This window comes from Pelophylax lessonae (genome assembly GCF_965119305.1).
Source record: "Pelophylax lessonae genome assembly, chromosome: 11".
Classification (NCBI taxonomy): domain Eukaryota; kingdom Metazoa; phylum Chordata; class Amphibia; order Anura; family Ranidae; genus Pelophylax; species Pelophylax lessonae.
This window is the reverse complement of record NC_138778.1, coordinates 140846720-140869758: the sequence shown is the minus strand read 5'-3', so window position 1 is coordinate 140869758 and position 23039 is coordinate 140846720. Positions and strand designations below refer to the sequence as shown.

General features: G+C 42.9%; 1 pseudogene across 1 annotated transcript; it reads left to right on the top strand.

The window, feature by feature from the left end:
* Window positions 1-4125: 4125 nt before the first annotated feature.
* LOC309566922 lies at window positions 4126-5376 on the top strand (annotated as a pseudogene). The gene is made up of 2 exons: window positions 4126-4328; window positions 4497-5376. The product of its transcript is annotated as an uncharacterized misc_RNA (transcript).
* Window positions 5377-23039: the final 17663 nt, after the last annotated feature.

The following is a 23039-nucleotide window of genomic DNA, read 5'->3' as shown; positions in this document are numbered from 1 at the left end:
CAAAAGAAACCGTGAAAATTTGATCGTGGTTTGGACCTTCGATCTTATGGAAAATAATGTTGCATCCAAATACACGTCCCAATTATTTTGTTTGTCATTCACCAATTTATGATAGCTCTACAATGAATAAAATGAAAAACAAGATAAACACATTTACAACGCTCTTGTAAGTAATGCAGAATTTATAGTTCTCAGCATACAACAATAGAAACAAGTGCACTGCAAAAACAACATGAGGAGATGCCGATTTCTGCAGTGCTGCGCTTTCAATTGCATGTGCAATAGCCTCCCAATTCTTTCATACGAGAAAGCATTGAGTTTCCAGAGATGTTCAGATTTGATTATCTCAGCCAAGGAGACGGTGCATGGATGGGTCCACCCGCGAGGAGACACTAATAGCTGGAAAAAGGTGAGTAACAAGTAAGCAGAAGTGGCCTGTAACCTAAAATGTTTCTTTAACACTTTAACACTATAGTGTCAGGAAGAGGTTTGTATTCCTGACAATGTAGTGTTTCTTTAAGTGAACCTGTGGAGCAAAGTTCTACTAAAAGAAGAAATAAACACAAAACTTGAATTAAACTTGCCTGTTTGATGTTATGATTAGTCTTTTCATCCAGGCCGTTGGTCTTTGGGTGATATGCTGCTGTCATGCTTCTTTCAATTCCAACAACAATACACATGTGGTCGTTGAGCTGGGAAAAAAAATTAGGAATAATATAATTTTAATAAACCAACATATTACAAAATAACTATTACCGTATTTGCCGGCGTATAAGACGACTTTTTACCCCAGGAAAATCTTCTCAAAAGTCGGGGGTCGTCTTATACGCCGAGCATATCATTTTCAAGGTACCTTCAAGAGAGGAGATTGGAGCAATGCAGGGACTGGAGCGTCGCATGTTCAGGAAGTTCTGTCTGGCGGCGGAGTGATCTGACTGTCATGCACTCGGTATACTCGGACTACGGTATGTGAGGTGACTCGCAGGGAGCGGGAGATTTAAAACTAATCCCGATGGCGGTGGGTAGCATGGCACTGGCAGCACACAGTGAGTAGGGACTAAATGGATATTGTAATGTCTAATGTCTTAAGTACCGCACTGTAGAATCCTCAAAGTGCCTTACGATGATTAGCATTAGGACACAGAGCACTAGCTGTTTTATTACTCTGTCACAGTGTGCTACATGGCTTTTGGGTGCTAACTTTGTTAATTTATAGCTGTACTGAATGATAGACTATAACACAGTTTAGCAATAACAAAATCTGTACCCAAAAGCTATGTGGCACACTGTGACAGAGCCATGCAGCACCTAGTGTGCTGTTTGAATGGTTATCTCACTTTCTTACAGTACCTTGGAGTCAAGGAGATCTGAGAAAATGTTTTTCAATGGTGTTGCCTTGCTTCGGAAGGGGGGTAGTCTTATATGGCGAGTATATCCCAAAAGCAATATTTTAACTTGAAAAGTTGGGGATCGTCTTATACGCCCAGTTGTCTTATACGCCGGCAAATACGGTACAAACAATAGTACAAACAATAGTAAATGGAAAGTACACATACTTGATTGATGAATTGTCTACTCTGATCTGAAAGAATTCGCTTGGGACAACCATGTCGATAGACCATGGAGCAAATATGGCATCCCACCTCAGCAGCACATTTTGTTCTCAGTGGAGACGCCTCCACCCACTTCGAAAAATAATCCGTAGCCATCAAAATGTACTGAAAACTAGCAACTGTCTTTGGGAAAGTACCTGTTCAATTCCGACAAGCTCCCAGACAGCAGATACGTATTTTGATAAAACAAATATATTTAATTTTTAATAAACCAATGTTTTAATATTTTTGGTATGTAAAACTATAGTAGATATTTACCTTAATACACTGTAACGGCTGCGGAGCACACATTGGCTTTCCAAACTTCTGGCATTAATCACATTCCTGGATCTATAGGAAATGAGTTGTTAACCTGTGTACAGCTTTCATTAATATTGCCAAACACAAAGATAATTAGTGTGTACCCATTTATCAATTTCAATAGTCATTCCATGCCAGAAGAATCTCGAGGAGATGGCCGATCGCGTTCTAATGATGCCTCCTTGCTTCTTCCTCGTTTTTAATAATTCTTCTTCTTCCAACGAAGAGCTCTCCTTCTGTAATGAAAGTGAAAAGTTAAGAGCTACATTCATTCCAAACCTATTTTTACAAACAACTAAGATTAACTGTATTTCTGATATTCACCCTTTAAAGTGAATTTAGCAGTGGTCTGCCTGAAGGTCTGCCTCTGTGTCTTACTATACCCGGATGGGTATTCTCCAAAACAGAGGAATTTGAAGATCTTGTTGTACTTTGTCTCCATACCTTTAAAAATAGAACACAATTATCATTTTTTTACAAGTGTATAAAAACGACCCTAACTGCCATACGTAACAATTAGTTAACATATGTAACCACTAACTGAAACTATCCCTTTCACACTGTAAAACGAAAAATGCCCCACCGTGCGATGTAAAGAAACTATGGATCGACCGATATTTATTATTTTTATTTTTTGAAAAACATTCTATTAAGGTAAATGCACAAAATATACATATGCCAGTCAGAATTTGTTTTCAACAATATATGTGTGTGTAATGGATGCAGTGAGAGTATTTCATTAGTGAATGTAGTGTGTGTGTTTGTGTAATGTGTGTATATACACAGGTTCATCTGCAGACACCAAATGTCCAATAATCCAATGGTAGTAACCTTAACAGGCACCAATTTTCATGTGCATTGCCACCAACTGATTTTCTGCTGGCAACTATCGGTGGCACCAATTGAGGTTGATTTATCTTATCACCCCACTTATATGGGAACTCATGACTAAGCTCATTGAGCTTATCAAGAGACAAGATCTTCTTTGAAATAATACAGCAAAGCACTCCGCCAGTTCAACTGGTACTATGCCTTCAAAAAGATCATGAGCAAGATCAGGAGGGTAGCCTGTTGTAACATTAAAGTACTTAAGGCTCTCACTGAAAACACATGCTTTTTTAACACCCATTTTTTCTGAAGCATGCTTCACATGTACCTGGTGATCTTCTGCAGTCCTAAGTGTAAATTTACTTGACCTCACTTCATTGGTCTGAAAATCTGCACGCGAAGCTGTACAAAATCTACAACAGTAGTCACCTGAAAAGTTCTCAATGAAGCCAGCCATAGAATTAGCAGCAAGATTATCGGCCACAACACACTGTACTGTTCATTTAAGGAAAGTTCCTGGCTTGTGGACAAACAAACCTTGCTGTTCCAAAGTTTGGAGATCATGCAATAGAGGTTGCAAGATTTTGTCAAATCCATATGCCTTCACATCTTGTGTTTTGCACAAAACTCCTAGATTAATTAAAGGCAAAGCTGCCTGAAACATTGGTGGTACATTACCCAAAATCCAATAGATTGCACATAACTTGTGCTTCTTTCATGATGTCCCAAGAGGGTTGCAAATTTCAAAGTCATCAACATAAAAGCACACAGATATCCTCAACTCCTCTGAGAAGAAATCATTTGCTTTACAATACAGACCATATTGAATTGAACTGTACTGCTGAATATCTTTTCCTAATTGTTGAGAACTGTGACTTTCGACCACTTTGTAAAGTAGGTCATTCTGGTCTAACAAATTCTGCAAAGACTCAAGTATTGGAACATACTAAAAAGTTCTGTTTTTCTTGGCTTCAAGAACATACTCTACAGGGTCTATAACTTTAAGGCCCCATGCACACGGGGCGTTAGAAAAAACGTACGTCAAAGCTAGTTATGACGCCGGGAAAAACCGGCGTTAAAAACGCGCGTTAAACAGCGTTTGTCAAATTATGTGAGCGTTAAGCTGCGTTAAGGCGCGTCAGCGCTAAACAGCGTTTTTTTAAAAAAATAGTCGTCCTCCATTTTCCACACCCAAAATAACGACAATGCAATGTGTCCATGCCATTTTGGTGAGAGAGAGAGAGAGAGGAGAGTCATGGATCCTGTTACGCAGAAGGTTGATGAGGCGATCCTGCTCATCATCTTGAGAAGGATGCGTAGAAGGAGACAGTTGGAGGAGGAGAATGAGAGGAGCAGACGGCGAAGGTTCTGGGTGCATCCTGTCATGTCGCAGCGTCTGTCTGTTGGGTACTTTACCACCATGTACACCCAACTCCGCATGTATCCGGACAAGTGGTACAACTTCTCACGTATGTCCATTCCGCTTTTCGATGACCTGCTGGAGAAGCTCAGGCCAAGGCTATTCAGGATGGACACGAACATGCGAAGCAGTGTGTCACCGGAGGAAAGGCTGCTTGTGACACTTCGGTAAGTGAAATAATTTGTGGGTGTTTTGTCTAGGGTTAGTACTTGGGTTATGGTTAAGAGGGTTAGGTGGTGGTGAGGTCCTAGTTAAAACATATTTTCAATGTATTTTTGAAAGATAGATATATATATGTAATATGTAATAATTTTTTCTTTAAATTTTTATTTTAGGTTTCTTGCTACTGGCCAAAGCTTTGTCTCCTTACACCACTATTTTCTGCTAGGTGTCTCCACGGTGGCCAAAATTGTTAAGGAAACATGTGCGGCAATATGGGAGGAGTTGAAGGAGGTGGTCATGCCGGAGCCGACTGAAGAGATGTGGGAAGCAGTTGTCGACGAGTTTTGGGAGAAAACTCAGTTCCCCAACTGTATCGGTGCCCTTGATGGAAAACACATCAGGGTGAAGAAGCCCCCCCATTCCGGCTCTGCATACTATAACTACAAGAAATATTTTTCTGTGGTACTCCTGGCATTGTCTGATGCCCATCTTCAATTCCTTGCTGTTGATGTAGGAGCATATGGCAGCCAGGGTGATGCCCGCATCTTTCGAGAATCGGCCTTTGGACGTCGGCTACACGAAGGACGACTCAACATACCAAAAAGCAGGCCGCTACCGTGTACAGAGGAACCAAGCTTGCCATTGGTTATGGTGGCCGACGAAGCATTTGGACTGGCAGAAAATCTGATGAGGCCATAAAGTGGCTATGGACTGAGTCATACCAAACGTATATTCAATTATCGGCTGAGCCGTGCTCGTCGTGTTGTGGAGTGTGCGTTTGGTGTGTGCTCAGCAAAATGGAGGGTTTTGCTGTCATGTATGCAACTGGATGTTGACATTGCCATCAAGGTTGTCCTGGCCTGCTGTGTTTTGCACAATTTCCTAAGGAGAAGCGACAGGAGCACCATTGAACCAGAGCCACGTAACCCCATGCACCGCGTGCAGTTTATGGACTTACGAACAACAGCACGAGTCATGACCATCAGAGATATGTTTGCGGATTTCTTTGTCTCGCCTGATGGGGAAGTAGCATGGCAGGATAATTTTGTCTAAAATCATTCATCTTGTAAACTTTGTGATATCTTCACATACAGCTTTTATTAAACATTTATGTCAGTTCTTTTGATGTCTATCATTCTTCCATTGTTCCAGTTCAATGTTGCATGTGGCAAGTGTGTGCCAGCCCTGGTCTGTGCATACACTTGCCACATGCAGAAGAAGGAGGGGGGTTTCCTTCTGCATGTGGCAAGTGTGTGCCAGCCCTGGTATGTGCATACACTTGCCACATGCAGAAGAAGGAGGGGGGTTTCCTTCTGCATATGGCAAGTGTGTGCCAGCCCTTACCGGCCTGTGCCAATGTACTTCTTTTACAACATACAACTTAAAAAAAAAAAGAGGCAAAATATCATTTTAACAAAAGGCTTTTATTCAATAAACGCAAAAAAAAAAAAAAAATCACAGATGCTGATATGTGTATCCTGACTGATCATCATGTCTTGACCGCGGTGATTTGGCACGTGGGTAGCTAATATCAGGATGCGAGTGGGTGGCTTGGAGCAGTCGTTCTTGCGCAGCCTCATGGTGGTAAGGGGGTCCAGGTAAGTTTTGCTGTGGGTAATGGGTAGGTGGTTGGGAATAATCAATGGAGGAGTGGGGTGGGAAATAGGAGGACGGGGACAAGACAGGTGTTGGGTGGCGTTGTGGAGGGGACAAGGTAGGTAGGTGGCGTTGCGGAGGGGGGCGGTATTGGAAGTGGGGTGTTAGCGTTGCTGAGGTCCCAGAGGCCATTGGGGGATCAAGAAAAGTGTTGTATGGATCGTTTGGTGGTGGCGGGCCACCACTTAGTTTAGCATGCCGATATTGGGTTAGAATAGCGAGCACGCAATCCATACAAAGCTTTTCTTCGGGTCCCCCAATGTCCTCCAGGATGTGGTATGCAGTGCGGCAGAAGGCGGCGTGTGTGTTGCCAGGATCCAGGAAGACATCCACACTGCTCCTTCCTGCAGCAACGCTAACACCCCGTCCTCGTTTTGAAGGACAATACCGCCACCCCTCTGACGCTGATTGCGGCCACGGCCACGCACACACACCTCGTTGCCACGGACAGGTACCTCGCCACGGCCACGCGCCACACCACTATCGGGAATATCTTCCAGTGGAAATTCTAGGTCCCTGGATTCCTGTTAAGAAAGAAAAAGGTTCAGTTTGTCACATACAATGAAGAACAGAATGGCAGACAGACTAGACAGACACTATAACCTGTATTGTGGATTCATCAAAGACATGAGATCCACTGGATTGGATTGATATGGTCATGTCACTATTTTCAGTGGCAGCACTGGGGGGTCTGTCTTCAGACGGTACTTCCACCACCTCCTGTCTAGCATCCTGTGTCATGTCCGCAATATTAGATGTTGTCCTGAAAAATATATAAAAAAAAATGGCTGCAGAATAGCAATATATTCACAGAAAATGATGCTCTGAGCACCCCTATGTGTAAATACAGTATGTGCAACTTACTCTCTACTGCAGTCTATCATAGCTTGACGCAGTAATGCCAGATGATTGTGGTAGAAGTGTCGTCTTTTGTGGGAGGCAGCTGCACCACTAGTGTTCGCCTTTTCCTCCTCAGTCAGATCCCTCCTGACCCGATCACGGAGGGACTTCCACCTCTTTTGGAATATTTTGCCTAAGAAAAGTGAAGTAAGGTTAATATGCATTCTTTGTAATTATACAGCACACAAGTCATGCATTTCAGAAAAACTTACTGCTTTCCTTCTTCTCTGCTGTACTTAATCGGTCCCAGCCTGGTGTAAGTGCCTCTGAGATATCCATCCATGTTTTGGTTTTCTTTATCCTATCGCTGTAGAAAGGATGGGAGACATCCCACAGCTCAGGATGAGCCTCAACGGCAGAGATCAGCTCTGTCTGACCTATGTCTGCAGCCATTGTCCCTCTCTCCTGTATGACCACAGAGACACACCCACCCACACGGCTGAGCAAAGGACACTTGGGAAATGTAAAAATGCATTTCCTGTGTTTTTACTCCATTACAGTGACCAATCACATTTCTAAAAATGTCTACAGCTTAATAACGCCGGACGCGGTAAAACGCAGATAAAAACGTTAAGTAGCGTTAAATAGCGTCAAACGCTTTTAACGCTCTAACGCTGGGCCTCAGAACGCTCAGGCCGTGGGTTCTTGTTGCAGCTGAAAAACGCTTAGGCCACTTACAGCTTGAAAACGTCTGTGTGTGCATGAGGCCATAGAATAACATGGAGGGGCGTTTTTAGGCTGCAAGAAGAAAACGCCTGACCCTACTATTACCCTAAAATGTCCCCTATAATATTGTTTATTTTTGAATTCAGAGGAGAGCAGACCACCACATTTTATTGCAGTAAATAAAGGGTTTGTTGTACTTAGAGCTGTAACAAGCTCTTTGACTATACACTCATTTACATCAATTCTGTTCTTTTGTAAAGCCTCGTACACACGATCAGTTTATCGAACGATCTTTCATCCATTTTTTGTTGTATGCTAGTCTATGCTTGTGTTGACGTACGATAATAATTTTATAGCCTGCACATCCAGTTTTTGTCGTCCGAAAATTCATTATTCGGCTGTTCAAAGCACAATCCAAAAATCGGCAGATCGTTCGTCGGACAAAATTTTACTTCCGATTTTCATATCGTGTGTACGGGCTTTAAGGTATCTTTAAGGTATCTTGCAGTAAGCACTGTAAGCCAGTGGTCAAATGATCATGAAAATCTGGCAGTTAGAAACGTTTAAATTCCCTACCCCCACACTGCGCACGCGCAGTGTCCGTTTGTCAGTGTCTCCCGATGTGCAGCTGGGCGGTTAAGCGCAAGCGCTTTAGGTGGCCCCTTCTCCGTAGCGCTTGCTGGAAAATTTCCATACCCTTTCCCTCTGCCCCTGCGCGGTGCGGCACACCTCCTCCCCCAGCTGAGGAAAGTCATGTCTGGTGCTGCCACGTCACAGGAAGTAGGGAAATGTGACAGAACACCGGCAAAAGCCCCGTCCAAATTCAAAAGTAGTTCCTGCACTACTTTTGGCGACTTAGGGGAAGATTTCAATTGACATTTGTGCAAGAAACCGTACAGATGTCTTTCAAATCGTCCCCGAACTCGCAATGAAACGTGGCTTTGATATTGTGCAAGTTCAGCTGAACTCTCACGATTTCAAACCTGCCTCCAATGTGAATGAGAGTTTAATTGAATGGGGCTGCACCTCAACCGCCCAACAATGGGGACAAAGCATGCAGTTGTGGTTTGGTAGTGTGGGCTTTATGGGATTAAAACAGGATCTGAGAAGGTGACATATTACCTCCTCTCCACCTGTCAAACACCCCTGAAAAGTGAGTCACCGTTAAATGCTTTTCAGAGGGGAAGCAAGGTCTGCTGCATGTGTAAACTTAGTCTTAATGAACTTTCCACCCAATTACTCAAAATGAATTAATTGCGTCCAATAAGCTTCTTAGGTCCTCACAGACATTCATTGCCCAATCAAGATTATTTGCAAAGGATCAGTAACAATTGTTATGTCTGAGTCTCATCCGTCTCCTCCAGGGAACATTTACTCAGCTGGATAGAATTTCTTGTCTAATAGTTTCTGGTTTCTCAATGCCAGAGGTATCTGTGCATTCTTCCCACTAAAGCAAGACCCCATATTGTACACAAAACATTTGTAGGGTGTTTTTACTTAAGCCCCGTACACACGTACCGATGGTCGGCATACAAATGTTCCTCTTTTCTCCCCGGGATGTCGGTGTCTGCTGAAAAGTGCAAAGACAGCACAAGGACAGCACAAGAATATTGTCCGCCGACTGCAGAAGTGATGTCATGTAATGGTTAACTTTCCCTGTGTTTTCTATTTTCTGAGCATGCCCAGTCTTGCAAATCTGCGGTCTGTCGGCCGAATTGTGTACTGACAGGCGAACAATCGTCCGTTCTGGTGTCGGCATACAAATATTTTCATGTTTGCAAGAAAGACTTTTGTCCGCGGATTGTGCGCAGACATCTGTCGGAGGCACCATACTAACACGCGTACAATCGGCAGATCCTTCGTCCACCGACGTTTGTATGCCGACGATCGGTACGTGTGTACGGGCCTTAACAGATAGAGAAGTTTTCTCAACCCAAAAAAACCCTAAACCCTTAAGGAGAGGCAGTAAAAATGCAGTTTTACCGCTCCCCTTCTGCAAGTGTAAATTCCACATCTTAAAGTATTGTTCCCCATGTCTTTATTACCTAGCTCCACTAAATATTTCCAGGATTTGTTTTTGCTGATTTGATGTAGACAAATTACACATTTCTACTTGTAGGGCTGTCTTCACACTTCATTTCTCTGCAATTGTAAAGAGTGACAAACCCATTCTAACCCCCCCCCCCCCAAACAATCGTTATCACTGAGGTCATCCTTGTAGAGGGCAGATATCGGGAGATAATTGTGAATCTTGGCCAAGTCAAGTCTATGAGTTTTATCAAAGTCATCCAAGAAAGGTACATTAAATTTAGTAACAATCCCAAGATGTAATTGGAGGATTTTTTTTTCTTTGTCTGGCACACATTTCACAATTGATTCGTTCGATATTGATAAGATCCTTTCCTCTCTGGGATCAGATCACTAGCACTGGATAGTTCTGTCATTTTTCAAGAAAAGAGAGCAGTTGCCTGTAGTAGCCAGTTTCCATGTTCCTTCTTTTAACCACTTGCCGACCGCCGCACGACGATTTACTGTGGCGGTCAGCCCCTCACAGGCAGAGCGACCTGTAAGGGTCTAGGGAGCGAGCGCGCGGCCACGGACCCCCCCCCCCCCCCGAGCGTGTGACCGGCGGACCCGATGTCTGCCGGTCACTCTGCGATCGTCGATGCAGAGGGAGAAAGGCAGGCGGCTGATGTAAACAAGCCGCCGGTCATTCTCCCCTGTGTAGAAATAGTGATCATACAGTTCTACTATGTAGATCCGTTGATCACTGTTCCTGCAGCTCAAGCCACAGCCAATCACAGTTAGAATCACGCCCCTAGGGACACACATAGCCCCTCCCTCTCAAAAAAAGTTAACCCCTTCTCTGCAAGTTTTACAGTAACAGTGCATAAGTATAGCACTGATTACTGTAGAAATGTCACTGGTAATCCCAAAAGTGTCAAAAATGTCAGTCAAGGGTCCGATCTGTCCGCCGCAATGTCGCAGTACCGCAAAAAAATCGCAGATCGCCGTCATTATGCGTTAAAAAAAAAAACAACAAAAATGACAAAAATCTTTCCCTTTGTTAGTAAATGCGATAACGTTTGCGCAAACCAATCAAAATACGCTTTTTTGCAATTTTTTTTTTTACCAAACATATGTAGCATAAAACAAATTGGCCAAAAATGTTAAAAAATTTTGATTTTTAAATTTTTTTGGGGGGAATTTCATATAAAAAATGTGAAAAATATTGTTATTTTTGCAAAATTGATGCTCTTTTTTTGTTTATAGCGCATGATCAAAAAATCGCACAGGTGATCAAATACCACCAAAAGAAAGCTCTGTTTGTGAGAAAAAAAGGACGCCAAATTCGTTTGGGTACAGCGTCGCACGACCGCGCAATTGTCCGTTAAAGTCACGCAGTGCTGAATCACAAAAAAACCCCTGGTCGGAATGGGGGTAAAATCTTCCGGGGATTAAGTGGTTAATAGACAAAACTAGATGAGATCCTCCATCCAATAGCTGTATAGGGGGGGGCAGTTTTCTTACATCAAGATTTTATCAATCATCTGAGAGAGAAAGAATGACAAAAGGGTTAATCCGAAAGGGAGGGGCTTTGGATCAGTATGAATAGTTAATGAGATGTGATCAGTAGGTGGGACAGGACAGTCCTTTTAGTCTGTTTGGGCTCTTTCACACGGGCGTTCCGTATGTCCGGTTTTCATCCCATCCGTTTGTGGATGAAAAACGGACATAATGTATCTCTATGTAAATACGGATGTCAGCGGATGATCATCCTCTGACATCCGTTTTTCGTCAGTTCAGTTCAGTTTTTTTGAACGGAAGAGAACCCTATTTTTTCTTCCGTTCAAAAAACGGAACGGACGCAAAAACGGATGTCAGTGGTGTCATCCGCTGACATCCGTATTTACATAGAGATACATTATGTCCGTTTTTCATCCGCAAACGAATGGGATGAAAAACGGACAGACGGACCAGATGACACAAGTGTCATCCGTGTCCGTTTCAAAAAAAAAAGAAAAGGAACTGATCGGGCATAAAAAACTGAACGCCCGTGTGAAAGAGCCCTTAGTGATTGTTGAGTAAGAAGGGCTATAGCTTGGGGCCCATTCATTGGTTGTTAGAGATCATGTGATTACTAAATGGGAAGGGCTGGAGCTTGGAGCACCTTCACATTCATTGGTTGTTAAAGGTCATGTGATGTATGGGCGGGGTGAATGGTGATTATATCTGGGTGGAGAGGAGAAGCAGTCAGCCATTTGTGTGTTGGGAGAGGGAGGTGTGCTGTGTGGATGAGTGGGGATTATACCAAATTACAATGACTTGAAGCTGCTTCTAGGTAAAAGCTTCATTCATATATCAGCACAGAGATAGAGAGAGACAGAGATTACTTTTATCTATGTATAGGGAGATTTCTAGATCAGAGGTAGAGCTCAGTCCAGGGAAATCATTCATAAATAGGACTTAGTTGTCTCTTCTGAGGTTCTAGAAATAAGAGAATATCCAGAAAGTCAGTTGTGATTTTCGGCTCCATTCACAGGGACATCGGCACGTTTTCAGCCCGGAATGCTTGGTCTTGCTGGCAGGACTAGCAGAAGATGGGACATAAAATTCAGGATTCTAGTCCTGACATTGTGACTCGTACAATTCTTACAATGTCTTATGCTGCATTTAAAAAGTATAAAATCTGCATATGTGGGTGTAGTGATGTCCCACCTTCTATATATGTATGGTGGACAGATTTCTGCTTGTTCCCACAGCTGTGTATGGCCTCATTGATTACTATAGGACTGGGATTAGATCCATACACAGCTGTATACTGTACATATCTATACATGGAGCTTTACATAACCATGTGAATGAGTCCTTATGGAGCCACTGATACATTGTATTATATGGAAGATAATGTTCTGGAATAGTGAATGGCATGTAGGATAATCACTTTGCAAGTTGCAGTTTAAAAGGGAATTTTCCCCAGAGTTTAGTGAATGTGGAGAAATTTCACTTTTGCAAAGAGTGCTCTACAATGTGCAGGGAAAACAAAACAAAAATAGATTTGCTTGCACATGATTGGATGAGGTAAGTCTACACAGGGTCAGCTCATTCAAAATGCAACTTACCTCGCAAAGCCAACAGTCTGTTGTAATCAATCATCCCACCCAGTGTGCCTCCAGAGCTGTATGGGCTGTGCAGGTCTCTGGTTGGAGGATTTACAGATATATAAAGGGGAATCTTGGTCGGGGAGTGAGATGTGATCTTCTATCATCTCTTGTATCTTGGAAGTATAGCAATGCCTTCCACTACCAGGGCTCAATTATTTTTTCATTAACCCTTTTGAAGAGCCGTTCCCACTAGATCACTTTTCATAGGGAGTTGAGGCAGTATGTAACTTAACATCTTTACTTCCTGCACCACCACACTGGGCTCATTCACTTGACTGGTGGCCTGTACTGGCCACCAAATGCAACATGGGGCATCCTTGCTGCACCACAAAATTAAAGCATTGCAGCTGTGACAAGTTTACAATCCTCTCCTGGTGCCTTTTTAGCTTACATTAGGATTAACACAGCTTAGGCCCCTTTCACACTTGTGCGACTTCAAAGTTGTGCAATTTTATTGCGACTTTGTTGCTGCGATTTTTGACGCGAGTTTGACTGGGCTTAAATGTCTTTGGCCTTAAAATGCTTCAAAATCGTGCCAAAGTAGTGCAGGGACTACTTTGAAGTCGGTGCGACTTCAAGTCGCACAGATATGAATGGTACTCATTAAAAATAATGAACGACTTGTCATGCGATTTTGCAGTCCCAAATCGTGTGACAAGTCGCACAAGTGTGAAAGGGGCCTTAGCTGCATGTTTTTACTGCCACAACTGCATGTTTATACCCCACCAGTACAACGTATCCATGTTTTGGTCAATATACAAATGGCCGAATGGTGTCCAGTCTCTGAATTTAGTCATTTCTGGTTTCATCAGCCTTATCAAGCAGTAAATACAATGTATCTTTCTTTATATTAAAAGTGCCACGCAGTTGTATAAAATCGTGCTCCTAAAACTTTATTACACGTTTTCCAAAAAATGACCTGTGTACTGGAAATTTTTTACAATACCACTATATACAATATAAACAAAAAATGCATCAAAATACATGAAAAAAACACTCAAAGTTCTAACGTTTGTCTTTAGTGCCACATTTTCAAAAGGACCTGTGTGCTGGAAATTCTGTAGATATAATTAAATAAGATACATTTAAATTAAATTCAAAAATGAAATGGAAGTCCAAGTTTATCACAATGCCAGTAAATCTAAAAATGTGAATCTCACATGATCAGTCACCTTTTGCTCTTACCTGGAGACATTAACCTATATGGAAAAATGGGTCTCACTGCGCCTTCCCCCTTAAGGGATTAAGTATACTCTTTCTGTATGACATGCAATCCAATCCCTAATAAGATATTCTCTCCTGGTCACTCTGGATTGGAAAGCTTTTCTTTTTACATTCTTCACTCCAGTACAGCCATAGCGCCTCCCACAGGAATATTCATAGAATACCATGACCATCCTTTCACTTGGTGGATCTATAGTGTTCCTGACAATGCAGTCCTATATTGTAGGTCCTCTTCTGTATATGAATTTGAGTTTATTTGGTAATACTGTAAATTCCCGAGGTATTTTTCTGCCCTCCAATATGGGCCAATACTTCTTAATAGGAAAATGGAGAAGAAAAAATGTTGGACTTTATAGGCACTGTTAGTTAAAATTGTATTCTTAAGAAATAGTTAAAAAGTCAGAACAAAGACAAAAAGAGGGGGGGGGTAAAGACCTTAATAATAGAGGCATGTTACCTCAAATACATATACATACATAGTCACACATATAGTATTGCATATGAATATTAAGAATAGCGAAATGATACATCACATATTGATAGGGCTCAAAGACGATTGCAGAAGGGGTTACTGAACCGCCTCTGAGTTCCACCTATGTGAGCGTTGGTAGATAGACGTTGCATGTAGCCAGGTTGCCCTACATGTTTTGCTTACATAGCAAGCTTCCTCTGGAGCTACTGGTACAGGAAGTGTCTGTATGACAACATGAGAGATGGATTTATAGGTTCAAAAATGTACATATACAGATTTCAACATGTGTACATTTCATTGCAGCCAAAAAAGTGTGACAATAGGAGCGAGACAGAAAACACACGAAGCATTGTATAATATAAAATCTTTTGTCAGTATAGGGGGACTGTGAAATGGGGATCGCTCACAGGAGACAAGGATATCATGCGGGAGCACACGTAGGGGGCCACTACACGTAGAATGATATTCTAAGTAAGAAAACCAGAACATTATAATGAGGAAATCGATCAGCCCATACATACCTGAATGAGAATCAGGTGATACAATATTAGAATAAACCTTGAAAGGTGTAGCAACTAAGTATGAAGTTCCCCAAAAGTAATAGACAGAGAAAGAGGGGGAGCACCAAGAGGAAGGGTCATAAGTATATGAAAATGACCCAGGCATGTAGCTCACCAGAATTGTAATGCAGGTCAGGAGTACAACATATGGAGGTCCAGGATTAAGGGACGCCTATAGTAAAACAGATGCTCCTATGCTGACAAGGCTAAGGGAAAAGGAGTACTTGTAAAGAGATGGTCAGGGCTATACAAATGGGAATTGGTAATGGTATGTGCACCCGAGTATGTGGGGTATAGTGCTTACCAGGAATTGATGTAAGGCAGAGATCGCTCCAGCGCAAAGAATATGTGCCCCCCCGGATGGGGAATGCCGCCATGTAGAGGGCAAGTAACGTGCCCTATTTATGTGCGGCGGCCCAGGGCGGTGAGTCAATGGGCAGTGATGTCACCCGCCCAGGCCGGTATTCCATGCGCATGCGCGAAAAACGAGTGTCACCGCAATGATGTTGCATGGGACGTAATAGCGCATGTGGGCGGGGATACGGGAGCGGAGGTGAGTCAAAAAGACTCACTACGCTGCCTTAACTACCCGAGCAAAATGCACCAGAGAACTGAGCCTAAAATGCAGGCGTGGCTACCCTGCCGTACGTGAGTCCCAGAGATATCCCTGAAAAAGAGGGGGAACCCCACACAGCACCTCCCTGCGGACAAAAAGGAAAAGATTAACAACCATAATACAGATTATGCTGAAGATAGAGAGGACAAAAATAATGATACATCCAAACAAATATATAAATATAGATATATAAAAAGGAGCAAGTAAAACAATAAGAAACCGGGGGACAAAAAAAAAAAAAAAAAAAAAACCTGCTCAACCGGCGCTAGCACATAAGATTGCAATGTAATATAAAATCACATAAATTAAGCTGCTGCTATAACAAAAGATCATGTAGAAGAAGGTGCATATAGAATTTACAATAGTCCAATAGAGCAAATTATAACGCACTAGCAGCGCTAAAACAAAGTGCAATACAGGGAGTAAAGTTCATGCATAGTGCCCGAAGGGTATCCTCTAATGACAGTCCTAAGCACATATAAGTCCTTGTTCTTGAACTGCAACGGACCCTCCACCACACCAAAGTGCACCCCCTTGAGTGAATGCACTCACCAGAACTTGGATAAAGAAAAGCTCCAAACAAATGCCGATCACCCACTGCAAGTAGATCAAACGATCTCCCCTTGATCAGGACCAATCAAACTCCAGACACAGCACCTGTTAGACCACGGTCTCAGCGGTATGCGTAGCAAGCCAGGATTCAATGATGGCACATGTGGGAATAACAGATCTCATAGAACAGCCCCGTTTGACTAAAAGCCTCTTTATTTCCCCAAGCAAAACAACCCCTGTAGATATTGCACTTACATGTCGTACAATCAAGTTAGGCATGAAAAACAATCAAAGAGAGGCATGACCTGCGTCCCGGAGCCGGTCCCCGTAGTGAGGTTCGCCGCTGGTACCTAGCTGGAACGAGCCCTCGGGTCCGGCGTCTGACGTGGATCGTACCTCGTGACCGCGTGACCACGCCCTGACGCGTTTCGTCATCGAGTGACTTCAACAGAGGGCGTGGCCACGCGGGAATGGTCACAACTATTTAAGAGCAACAGAGGGGGCGGAGGCTCCAATCGGCCATATGACGCGGAACGCTCCGCTATGTACGTCACATCCGCCCACTCTGCAAGCCTTACCATGTATTATTCACTTCTGCCCATACTCGGCGTCCCCACCATCTCCAATCAGTCTTGCTAGCCGCTTCCAGTATCCGGAGACACACATGAAGCAGGCGTTCAGACCATCGGATCATCAGCGGATCATGCAGCCTTTTTATGTACCAAAACACAATTTAAAGGCAACTGCATTCACATGTTAGATACAACTTCTGTATAAACATAATACACTTAAAAAACATAATACACATTAAAATGAAGATGATATCCCTAAAGTATTAAAACGTTAGGTTCCACCCAAAATGGGCGTCACAGCCATCCCCTATCTGATTTGCTAGCCACTTCCGGTGTCACAAGACACATAGAGGACATTCAAACCGTCGGTTCACCGGCAGATCATTCATCTTATAACTTTTTTTAAAAAGGGAAAAAATAATATATCAGCAGCTGCTGACACTTCATTGATTGCCACTTTTAGATAATACACTTCACACCAAATTGTATAAAAACATAACCGTAAATAAAATAAAGTAATGTATTAAATGCTAAAACACTAAAAAACTTAAAAAAAGCAGAACAAGGGAAAAGAATAAAAACGGAAACATCAATAATCACTAATAAAACAGTTGATATCAAGATCAACGTTTAACCCCTTGGGGTAGAGAGAATCCGTCAAAAAAATCCAATGCGTTTCCCGCTTGGACAGTTCTCTCACCCTATTGGAGCCCCTCCAAACAGGGTTAACGTGTTCTATACCCCAAAATTTTAAATCTGAGGGGTCCTGATTATGATGTTCCTTGAAGTGTAACGAGACGTTATGGTCCTTAAAACCTTTCCGAATATTTGCGATATGTTCGGAGATTCTTATTGCGATCGTTCTTTTTGTTCTTCCAATATAGATGAGCCCACAGGGGCATTCCATGCCATACACCACATGGGTGGTATGGCATGTGATAAGATCTTTAATATCAAACACTTCACCATTAGCGGAAGAACAAAAGGACGAAAACCCACGCAAGTGCGTTCGCACCTGCCTGCATGTCTTGCCCCTACGACAGGCAAAAAACCCGGTTCTGTTATCCCAAAACATTGTTGGGTAGGTGGGTCAAGGACCTTACGCACCAATTGGTCGCCAAAAGTGGGAGCTCTCTTATACACAAAGGTGGGTTTAGATGGAATATTATTACCCAGAATTCTATCCAAACTCAGTACTCCCCAAAACTTCCTGATATCCTCCACCTCTCTGCATTGTGAGTTATACTGTGTCAGGAAACTCCACTCTTGTTTAGTATCCACTGGTCTTACGGTTTCCATAAGGCATTCCTGCTGAGAAATGCTCAAAACCTCAGAGATGTTTTTATCAAGTTTCTGACTATCGTATCCTTTCTCCAGGAAACGATGTCGCAGGACCTGAGATTGGTTGAGAAATCCGTGTCCGAGGAGCAGTTTCTCCTGACTCGCAGAGACTGCCCCTTTGGGATGTTCTGTAACCAGCGCTGGTGGTGACCGCTATGGATAGGGATATACCCATTGCGGTCAGTGGGTTTGAAAAAAAACAGAGTTTCTAATGCTCCATTGATCAGCATCACCTCTACATCCAGATAGTGGATCGTCTCGTGACTCCAATTAAACTCCAGTCTGATATTGTTCATATTGGAGTTGAGAGAATCAGCAAATTCTCTCAGACTATTCTCAGAGCCCTCCCATATAAAGAATAGGTCATCTATATATCTTCTGTATAGTTGGACCTCATTCTTACCACTGGCATAAATGAACCGATCCTCCCATTCCCCCATGAACAGATTGGCGAGGCTGGGAGCAAATTTGGCTCCCATAGCCACGCCGCGTTTTTGATTATAATAATGGCCGTTAAACCAAAAATAGTTATGCGCTAGACAGAACTCTAGCGCACACTTCAAAAATCTTTTCTGGGGGTCAGGGAGGTCGGTTCTACTGCAGAAGGCCCAATTCAGGGCTAGTAGGGCATCCTCGTGTTGGATTACGGTGTACAACGAGGACACATCCGCAGTCACCAGAAATACTTCCTTACCTGGGGATAGCTGGACCTCTTTTAAAGCGCGCAGGAAATCCTTGGTGTCTTTCAAATACGACCTAAGGTTTACTACGCTCACCTGTAAAAAGAAGTCCAGGTATTCTCCCAGTCTGGCGGTCGCTGAATTAATCCCATTAACAATGGGTCTGGCAGGGGGGTTTTGTATATCTTTATGAATGTTAGGGAGAGTATATATGGTGGGGATTCTATTGTAACTTGGCATCAGGTACCTCTGCTCCTTGTCAGAGAGAACACGATGATAGTAGCCGTACTTCACAAGATCTTTGAGAATCCTCCTATATAAATATAGATGACAAAATTTATGCACAGATCTATCCCCGTGCAGCAACCCAGAGTGTCCATAAAATAGACACAGAGCGCTGCGTTGCGGGTGTAGTTGGTGCAGGTAACAAAATGTCATTATAGACCATATATATAAAAGATAGTATAAAACAAGAGCAATTATATTGCTGTATATAAACAATAAAGTTAACAAACGAACAAGGAAGATTATGAACCCAAGGGTACAAAGACCGGGGGGGGAGGGGGAGAAGAGGAAAACAGAAAGGAAAAATGGGGGGGGGGAAGTAGGTTTGATCCATAAATGAGGAAATATTGGCCTAAAGCCTCGTACACACCCACCGATTGTTGGCCGACCGATCGGCCGACTTTTGTCCAGTGTTGTGTTGGTTGAAATGTGCTCTAGACTGCACACAAATTTTTTCGGCCAACAACAACCAACTTCAGAAGTGATGTCACGTGATGGTTTACTTTCCCTGTGTTTTTTCTTCTCTGAGCATGCCCAGTCTTGCTCATCTGATTTTTGTCGGCCGAAATCTGTACTGACTGATGAACAATTGGCCGTTCTGTTGACGGCCAACAAAAATTTTATAGCATGCACACCAGATTTTGTTCGGCCGAAAAAGTCGCAGTCGGTTGTCGGAAGCATCATACTAACAAGCCGACAATCGGCTGATCGGACGTTGGCCGAAAATTTACGGCAACAATCGTGCATGTGTACGGGGCTTTAGGTGAAAATGTTGTAGCATCAAGGCTAGTTGAGGTTTAAACTAACCTATAAGAAAAGGTTTATAGGATTGAGCCTCGTTGAGACCGGGACGGATAGTGGCATTCAAGCGCTCGATCCATAGGGACTCCCTCTGGAGGATGCGCTAATTCCAGTCTCTGCCCTGGGGGTCCCGAGGCGCAACCTCCAAGACAAAAAACTGGGCATTTTTAGTGTTGAAACGATGATATAGGTCTATGTGCCTACTTACTGGGGTAATCATTTTACCTCCTGAGGAATAATATATGTGGTCGTTGATACGCCGCCGAAATTTGCGGATAGTTTTCCCCACATAGAACATATCGCAGTTACAGGACATGAGGTACACGACCCCCTCAGTACTGCAGTTGGCTCTAAAAGTGGGTGTGAAAGATTCCCCATTTGGCAGGGCAAAGTTATTGCCCTCAGCTACCCACGGGCACAAGTCGCAATTGCGACATTTGTAGGTGCCACGTGGGCCAGAATGTACTAATTTGGTACGGTTATAGAAGTTAGACGGTCACAAAAGGAGGTTGTGCGTTTGAAGGTAATCTCAGGAAAGGTGTTGGATGTGTTTCCGAACTATAGGGTCTTCCTGTAACAGGCGCCAGTGGCGGTTGAGTATGTTCCTAAGAACTGTCCAGTTCTGGGCACCGGTCCTCAGGAAGGATGTGCTGGAACTGGAGAAAGTCCAGAGAAGGGCAACAAAAATAATTAGGGGAATGGAGGACATCAGCTATGAGGAAAGACTACAAGCACTGAACCTTTTCTCTCTGGAGAAAAGACGATTGAGGGGGGATATGATATCAATGTACAAATACTGTACTGGTGACCCGAGCATAAGGAACAAACTATTCAGAGAAAGGAGGTACAATAAGACACGTGGCCACTCACTAAAACTAGAGGAAAGGCGGTTTAACCTTAAAGTGCGTAAGGGGTTCTTCACTGTAAGAGCAGTAAGGATGTGGAATTCTCTTCCACAAGCAGTCGTATCAGCAGGGAGCATTGATAGTTTCAAAAAACTATTAGATGGACACCTTAAAGACCACAACATACAGGGGTATACAATGTACGATTAAAAGCAAACACACACACGCATTCATAGGTTGAACTGGATGCATAGGTTGAACTGGATGGACTGATGTCTTTTTTCAACCTTACTAACTATGTAACTATGTAACTATGTAACTAAGAATGCCTTGGTGACTAGAGAATTTGGTAATCAGTTTAACGGTGGGATTGGACGGAGTGGGCTTTGTACGATACAAAAGAGTGTCTATTTTTAGAAAGAGCCGAATTATAGGCTTTACGAAGGGTACTTTTAGTATAGCCTCTCTTAAGCAGCCGCATGCGCAGTAACTTAGCCTGTTTGTTGTAGTCTTCCAAAGATGTACAGTTGCGTCGGAGTCTTATATATTGCGCGTAGGGGATACTACGTACCAGTGCTGGGGGATGTGCACTCGAGGCATGTAGTATCGTGTTTGCCGCTGACGTTTTTCGAAAAAGATCAGTAGTGACTCGGCTGTCCAAGTCTTTCTTGATGGTGAGGTCTAAAAAATTGACCTCTAACTGGTTGACTGAAAATGTAAATTGTAAATTAAATTTATTGATGTTCAGATGTTGGACAAATTCAATCAATAGTTGATGTGAGCCCGTCCAAACAATAAATACATCATCAATATACCTTAACCATACTTCAATATGGACAGTATATTGAGATTGGGTGTCATCAGAAAAGAGAGCATTCCCACCTCCCCAGGTACAAGTTGGCGTAGGCCGGGGCACAACAAGTGCCCATGGCCACGTCTTGTACCTGGAGGTAGTGGGACCCGTTAAAAGAAAACCAGTTATGCGTGAGGATAAACGAAAGTAAGCTCAGAAGGAAATCATTGAACGGCCAAGTCCGATGATCTTGCTCCAGGAGGAAGGTTTTGATCATCCCGACGCCCTGCTCGTGAGGGATGCTCGAGTATAAAGCCTCGACATCCAAAGTCATGAGTAGGGCGTCGGGAGGAAGAACCAACCCCTCCATCATTTTCAGAAAATCAAGGGTGTCCTTGACATAGTACGGGAGTCCAAGGACATGAGGTAAAAGAAAGAAGTCAATAAAACTGCTTGCGTTTTCAGTTAAATTGCCTATTCCTGAAATGATGAGGTGGCTAGGGGGAGAATGTATGTTTTTATGAGTCTTGGGCAGAGCGTAAAATGTGGCTTCTCTGGGGAAGCGAGTATTTAGGAAATTGTATGTGTCTTGATCTATTAGGCTAGATTGAAACGCTTGTCCGATTAGATCTTTATATTCGGAATTGTATTTAACTGTTTTAGACAGATTGATTTTCTTATACCAAGCCGTATTGCTCAATATGTCCATACACATTTTTTCATAATTGTCCCTGGTCATAAGGACGATGTTACCCCCCTTATCTGATGCTTTAATAATCAGATCTGGGTGGTTTTGGAGAGTACTTATGATTTGCTGTTTGGGGGAAAGGTTACGATGAGAAGAAGGCATTTGGCAATGTTTAAGCTCACTGACACATGTATTGAGAAAAGCCCAAATTTTTGGGTTAGTTGTTAGGTCGGGGAACTGTGTGGACTTAGGTTTACATTTCCTACTTGGTATGCATGGAGGAGGTTGTGGCGTGGATAATGGACTTGCTGAAGTGGTATTAGAAGGAGAGTTGGGGTTCCCGGGATCATTGTCCTCCAATAGGAGGATTAGATTGCGAAGTGCCTGAAACTCCTTCATGGTAAAGTTTTTTTTTTTTATACTTTCAGAGATCTGGCATTCTTGGTTAAGCCAGGTGTTGGTCTGATCAAAGATATATCTGTATGTGAGATTTCTGGAAAAAAGATATAAATCTTTTATGGTATCATATTTGTCAAGTGGGGCTGTAGGACAAAACGTGAGACCCAATTTGAGTGCATCGTGTTCCTCGGTGGTGAGGCTGTAAGGAGTGAGATTAATCACTGACAAATTTAAGTCGGTGGTGTGGGTGTCTGGCTCAAGGGAAAATTTGAAGGTTGTGAGGTGGGAGGATTAAAGTGTGAATCCAGGGTAGTTTGTCTAGTACCAAAGTTGGAAAGTGCTGTGACAGCCGACATTTGGGACCCCTGTTGTATTTGTGTTGCGCCGGTAGATGTATTAGTACTGTGTCCCAGTTGGATGTTACTATTAGGTAATCTATTGTCAGTGGTAACTGAAGTAGGTTGTAACATTTGTAAAGCTTGGATCGCAATATTCCCTAGA